This window comes from Gordionus sp. m RMFG-2023, chromosome 4, assembly GCF_954871325.1.
Source record: "Gordionus sp. m RMFG-2023 chromosome 4, tfGorSpeb1-WG-v2, whole genome shotgun sequence".
Classification (NCBI taxonomy): domain Eukaryota; kingdom Metazoa; phylum Nematomorpha; class Gordioida; order Chordodea; family Parachordodidae; genus Gordionus; species Gordionus sp. m RMFG-2023.
In genome coordinates this window covers 2989429-2997070 of record NC_088778.1, presented here as the reverse complement: position 1 = coordinate 2997070, position 7642 = coordinate 2989429, and positions in this window count along the sequence as shown.

Here is a 7642-nt window from a genome sequence, read left to right as displayed (position 1 = left end):
AACTCAAGTTCATCATCGCATTATACATAAATACATAAATAAAAGTATCAAATAAAGAAGTTAAATATTGTACCACTTCACATCAGCCTTTTAATAAAATAAATAAGGCTTTAGGGAGGTGATTAATCTGTTATAATATCCACTTTTTATGATATCACTTACTTGTAAATTAAATAGTAAATCTTATTAGCGTAAATGTAAATATATTATATTTTTTGTTTTGTTTTGTAAATATTCTAAGTAAGAGCCATTAACCGGACCTGTTTTTAGTTGTCTTGAATCCGATATCTTCTATCCACCCCAGTTCCTTCGTATTTTCTTTAAAGTTAGGTCCATCTCGACTCCTGGCTGGTTTGGACCCTAACCCTATATAAAATGTGTCAGTAATACCTTTATAAATTAATATTAATAGTTGATACAAATTTGGGTTAGGTAAAATTGAAGCTAGTTTATACAAGATTAGATAATCGATTTCGTTGGTTTATTGTAGTGGCTTTGCTTTATTGATATCGTTGTCATAATTTTAGCAATTTTAGTTTTCGCGTTATTATCTACCATATAATTTATGGCATACTTTTAAAAAAAAACCCCCTCTTATTTTTTTGTGTCAAAATGAAGCCATTTCGAACTTGAAAAGTCTAACGAGGTCCCTGTAACAAAAAAAAATATTTTTTTTATAGCTTCCGTATGGATCTATTATTCCTGCCTCGACATCTCCCGACAATTTTTTTTACCCCACCTTTTTCGAATGTGAGGGTCAGATCCGTTTATCAGCCATTATTTTTAAGGGCGATAGTAGGTGACATGTGACTTTAAAATAAGCTCCGATTGGATCTAAAAAAAAATATGATGAATTGTTAAATTACGCTCGAGGAAAATATAAATTGAGAATTAATAAAAACAAAAAAAAAATTAAACATTTTTTTGCCGATCCTAATCAGTGCAAGCAAGGGTCTAATATTTTGCGATATCATCAAAATTATACCTTTTTATATGAAACTTATTTCCTAATATACATTGCATTTTATTCAATAGTTTTGTTATTACTACCTAAAACTTTAGTCAACTTTTATTCAAAAATATTCGAATCCAATCTTCAAGTTGCGACTTAACTTAGAAGCTTAATTCACTTTTTAAAGCTAAAATATTCACTAAGCCACAGTAGAGATGGTCAAAAATCAGGTTATTTAACAATACTATTTTTCAATTCCTATATTCAATGTTGTCTCACTCTTGATCGAAGTCAAAATTATATTGTTTAGAATTAGATTTATTAGTTGCAGAATTTGGGAATATAATCCCTTATATATAATATATATTTTAAATAGGATTATTAAATGATAGTTTTAAAAAATGTTGCGTATACTTAAAAAATATTTCACCACAAAAAAAAAATTCTTACTTATTTTTGTTGTGTGTAATTTTTTTAAAAAAAGCTCAAAGTACGATTAAAATATGAATTACGATTACGAAGAGAATATATAGTAAGTTTAAAACCTTTTGTCTAAGGTAAAATGTAAAAAGTAAATAATATTATTAATGTACAATAGAATTTTGTTTTTTTTAATATCTTTTTGAATTTATTAAGTGTTAAATTCGAGTTTTTGAAAATTAAAATATTTATATATATATATATATAAAATATATTATTCTTATCTATATAATTTATCGGGAAGGAAAAATGTATATAATAAGACTTCGAATCATATCATCCAGATATGTAATTTTGATTTAAGTAAATATAAAATTATTTGATTTGTATTAAGATATACTTTAAGGAATAGGCAGTGTTGATTCGTGAAAAGATAACCAGTTGATTATTTTTTAAATCTAATTAAAAAAGTCTACAATTTGTGAAAAGTGGTGGCATTTGTTTTTATTTATTTTTTTAAAGAAATTTAAAAATAAATAATATAATAAGGAATCAAGTGCTCAATTTAGGTTGTATAAGAATGACCCTTTCTATTTTTGAACATTTCAAAATAATTTTAAAGTATTTTTTTTTTAAAGAGAATTTTATGGAATATGATAATATTAAGGGGGAAGGAATTTATAGAGGGCGCCCTATACTCCCTTTAATTGGCATATACTCGCCTTTGAGTGGCATTCCGGATTACATATTTACGATTAATCTTTTAAATTATACTATTTAATTGTTTAAAAAATATACATTTTAAGTGGAAGATGAATGATATGTGTTTTCTAGAATAAATTACAAATTTTCCATGTGGATGCTAATATTAGAAGTTCCTAATATTCTTTTCCTGCCCAAATTTTCATACTGTTTTTTAGGTCAGCCTGGTTTAAGCTGATTTTAATTTCAAGCCCATATCCTAACCCTGGATCATAAATTTTTTTTTTTTTTAGAATTGAAAAAAGATAAATTTTTAAAGCATTTTAGATGTGAACATTAATAATCATTTCGTAACTTTAAAGGAAAAAAGAGAGAAATAAGCTATTTTTGATGTAAAAAATAGAATAGTGGCCCAAATCATTTTTTCGAATTAGAAAAATTAGTAAAATTTGATAAATTTTTAGCTTTAAAGTTTATAAAAGTTGTGAAAATTTTACGAAAAAAGAAGTATAAGCAATATCGATATTTATATTTTTCAAATTATGATAAGAAATGGGCAGTTACATTATATAATTTGGTAAAATTTTTAATGGAGGTGGACATGTTTCATAATTTTTTAAATTACGAAAGTTACGAAAATTTTTTGAAAATTTTGAAGTTTTCTAAAAAAAATATATATTCTAGGGTCACATAGCTTTAAAAGTAAATTTACATAAAAATTTAAAAAAAAAAATTAAAATTTTATTTGAAATAAAAAAAATGGAATGGGTTTAACCCGCTCCGAGACGAACAAGAGCTCAACTTAAGGAATGTTCAACTGATGGAGGTTTTTTTTATAAATTAGAGGATATTTTAAAATTCAACAAGTATCCAAATAAGGAGTTAGGGCAAAAGGTGAGAGATATAAAATTTGACCCTTAAATCTGACAGGTCATGTGATTATAAATAAACGAATAGAAATTTAAACAAATCAGCTGTTGTGTTATAGCGGCGATTTTTTTTCTTATTTTTGAGTTGGAACGATAATCCGAGATAAGGAATTCACCTATCACAATCGTTTGGAAAAAAAAATGTGAAAATTAGCTTTGAACCTTTAGGGTCAAGATTATATATTATACAACTTCAAAATTATGGGGGAAAATTTTATTAATATATAATTTTATAAACGAAAATTTATTCTACCAATAGGAAAATAGAAACGTTTAAATAATTTATTTCTCCCTTTACAAAAATATAAAAAAAGTTAATTACATATTTATTTTTCTTCGATAAAGAATTATTTTTGTTTTGCAAGACTTTAAAGTATTTTAATGTAATTTAACAAGCATTTGTGTAGATATTTGTGATTCCATAATTTTGAAATTTTTAATCTTTGATGAAATACAATAATTATGTTCAATTTGAGCTAAAAGAAAGAAAGAAAGAAAGAAAGAAAGAAAGAAAGAAAGAAAGAAAGAAAGAAAGAAAGAAAGAATCACAAATGTAAACTATAATAATTAAAAAAATTTTTTTTTAAACCCTCTGACTATGGGCATCTTGATGAAGGGGTTATTTTGGTCCGGGGTAAAAAAACACTCAACTTAAAATATCCAAAATTAGATTGTAGGACTTATCTAACAATTTTAAAATTCCTTTTTTTTTCTAGGATGTATTTATCGCTGTCTCGTGTCCGGTAGTATGTTCGGAATCTCTTCCATTTACTCTAATATATCTCTCTTCACGAATTTCTACAAGAAATAAGGTACAATATAAGATTTAGCTTGGTGAGAATCTAATTCTTTTTAGCCCGAAACTAGCTAGGATTTTTAATCTATTAGCACCGCAGGCCCCTATCAGAAAATTTTTATGAAGAAAGTCGAAAATTTTTATTGGTTTTAAAAATGGGATCGATTCAATTTTACTTCACCAGGAATCTATATTTGATATAATTAATTTTTTTTTTGAATAAAAATGTTTATTTCCACTAGTTCCAGATATATGGTCCTTAAAAATTTGATAGCGACGGTATAAAACTTCCAGCCCTATCATTCAAATTTGACAACGATTGTATTATATATATCAATCTAGTCCATCCATAGTCCTAAAAAGATTGATAATGGATGAAAGAAGCTTCTATCAAAGTAAAATGTTAATATTGGATTCCATTTTAGGCTCAGCCAATGGGAAAAAAAAATCATCTCATTTCTGGCTTGTTTGTTTAATTTTTTTTAACCCATATTATCTATTTTAAAAACCGAATTGAATACAAAAAAAATATATTTTTTTGCGTCAATTTGTTTTTTTTATCCGCCAATGTGCTATTTTGTTTCAAATTTAAATCATTTCTTTTCTTTTCTTTTCTTTTCTTTTCTTTTCTTTTCTTTTCTTTTCTTTTCTTTTCTTTTTCTTTTCTTTTCTTTTCTTTTCTTTTCTTTTCTTTTCTTTTCTTTTCTTTTCTTTTCTTTTCTTTTCTTTTCTTTTCTTTTCTTTTCTTTTCTTTTCTTTTCTTTTCTTTTCTTTTCTTTTCTTTTCTTTTCTTTTCTTTTCTTTTCTTTTCTTTTCTTTTCTTTTCTTTTCTTTTCTTTTCTTTTCTTTTCTTTCTTTCTTTCTTTCTTTCTTTCTTTCTTTCTTTCTTTCTTTCTTTCTTTCTTTCTTTCTTTCTTTCTTTCTTTCTTTCTTTCTTTCTTTCTTTCTTTCTTTCTTTCTTTCTTTCTTTCTTTCTTCCTTCCTTCCTTCCTTCCTTCCTTCCTTCCTTCCTTCCTTCCTTCCTTCCTTCCTTCCTTCCTTCCTTCCTTCCTTCCTTCCTTCCTTCCTTCCTTCCTTCCTTCCTTCCTTCCTTCCTTCCTTCCTTCCTTCCTTCCTTCCTTCCTTCCTTCCTTCCTTCCTTCCTTCCTTCCTTCCTTCCTTCCTTCCTTCCTTCCTTTCTTTCTTAGTGCGTTTCCTTAAATTTTAAACATCAGATATTACAGGAAATGTATTCCAGTATGTTTAGAATAGAATACCTATCTTAAGAATCGTAAATAATTTTGTCGTTAACCTTTATGTCAATTAGAATTTATATATATAAAAAATGTAATGAATATAAATTATATTTTAAAAAAGTTCATAAGGCCAAATTGTTTGAAATTTATAGGGTAGGTGTTATTCCAAACATGATAGAATACATGCCCGGTTAGAACAAATTTCTATATTTTATAAAATGCGCTCAAAAAAAAGTTGGAAAAATAACACATTGCCGGCCGGAAAAATCACATTGACGCTAATACATATATATGAGATTCGATTTGAAAAAAATAATATATTCTTAGATTTTGATCAATTTTAAATAATTGAACTTTTACAGACATTATTTCCGTCACTTAAAACGGGTATTAGTGTTATTTCAAGGGCGCCATTATATTCGTCCCCGGGAGTAAGAGTGGGAAGAGGTCTGGTATATTTTTTTTTCAGATAAAACCATCAAAGAATATTGTTTATCGCTGGAAAACGCTTAGTCAATTTGATCTGTTAATTATAATTAGCGGATGGCTACTTTTTTTTAAATTTAGGGCTTAAATTAAAATTTATACCAAGCATTTTTTTTTGTTTTCTAAGGATTTTCTAAGAAACCCTTTGCTCCCACACTTCTGATATTAATGATTATGATAATAATAGTATCATAAGAAATGGTAATGCTTTAGCTAAAAGTCTTGATTTATCAATTTTGGTTTTTGTGATAAATAATAACCATATTTTGGCCTCTTTCTATACAATTATATATTTTATATTATTTATACAACAATTTCAATCATTAACAAGGATTTTAATATACAAATTAGAGTAATTCTTGATTTGCAATTTTTCCAAGTAGGGCTGGGAGCATATACTAAAGGAATTATTAAATAAAGATGAGAATATGCTTGAAAATGAATTATTGCTATTAAATATCGTGATAAAATGAACTATATATAATTAGCAATTATGCTTATTATTCATTAAAATCCCATTTTAACGATAACTAAATTTATTTATTTTCCTGGAGGGGTTTTAACTATGGACGAAATTTTTTTAAAAATAAAACACATATAAGCCATGAAAAGATATAAGTTTTTAATTTACATTTTTTAAATGTTTCAGCTCTTAGCCACGTGGAGACCACCATTTTAGGTCTTGGTTTACAAAAAAAAAAGAAAGAAGAAAATAGCCCAATATCAAGGATGTATGATGGTTTAAAAAAAATATTTAAAATCCACCCATAAATGAAAAAAAATTTTTTATATTTTAATTTACTAAATTGAATAATAAATGCTTTGAAATATAAAAAAAATGTCTATTTTTATGTTTTTAATTTTAATGCAAGTGGGGTGGGCTTGCACTGAGAATTGGTTGATAAAAGTCTTGGAATACGTTGTTGATAACGGTCTTGTGATACAAAAATCGAGAATGATTGAATTTATTTTTTAAAAAAAGTTTTTTTATCTTTAAGAAGAACGAAAAAGTTTATATTCTATATCAATTTTATTTAATTTTAATATAACTAAATGTCCAATTTGCATAACACGGTCTATATTTATTACCTTAAACAGTAAACATTTAAATCTAGGTTTATGATGCTTACTACCTTAAGACCTATCAAATTTGTATTTTGTTTATTTTTCATTTGGATAGGCACTATCAAATTTATTTATATATATTTGAAAAATCGTGATTTTTTGAAAGCCTCTGTGGCCTAGTCGGCAAGAGCTTTGCTTACTAATCCGATGGTTATGAGTTCAAATCCCAGCAATGATCATATTTTTTTTTCATAATCTAACTTGGTGGTTCCGTCCTTGAGGGGGGGGGGGTGATATATAGGAGGCCGGACTGGACCACGTGATTCCGTAATAATGTTAAATAATAAGGGGTCTTATTACATTTTAATAAATTTTGGTATCTGGTAGTATGTATCAAATAAAAATTGTAACATCACGATTCGCTTGGTATTGCCTTTGGTAGTAAGCATCATTAACCTTAAATCTACATGTATATAAACGCTTTAGCAATGACATATATAATACCTAGACTGACGATTCATTCATAAAAATGCATTTTTAAACGCCGTCAAAAGCAAATCAGCTGGGTCCGCCATTTTGGTAACACGTATAATAATTATTCTCATGTTAAAAACTACTATCAAATTGATAACTTGCTTCCTCATTATCTCGATGATCCGGTAATCGCATCAAATATAGGAATAAATTAGGTTCTCGTTTAAAATTTTAATAATGATTAGTGTAACCAAGATGGCGTCTCCAGCGGATTTGCATTGATGTACACTTTTAATGAATGAATCGTCAGTCTAGGTATTATATATGTCATTGCGCTTTAGACAAAAATAAATATAAGACATTAACGCCTTTAAAAAAACATTAAACTTTAAATTGAAATAAAACATTATTATATATTACATGTTACCGACACGTAACAAATTTATTATAAATAATAATATTAATTGATCTTCAGTATTGATTATATATATTTTTTTTTAAATAATTTTAATTAAATAATTTTTGCAATTGCATGAAATTTGTCTTAATTTTGTCATTATTTTATTTTATAAAAATTTATGAA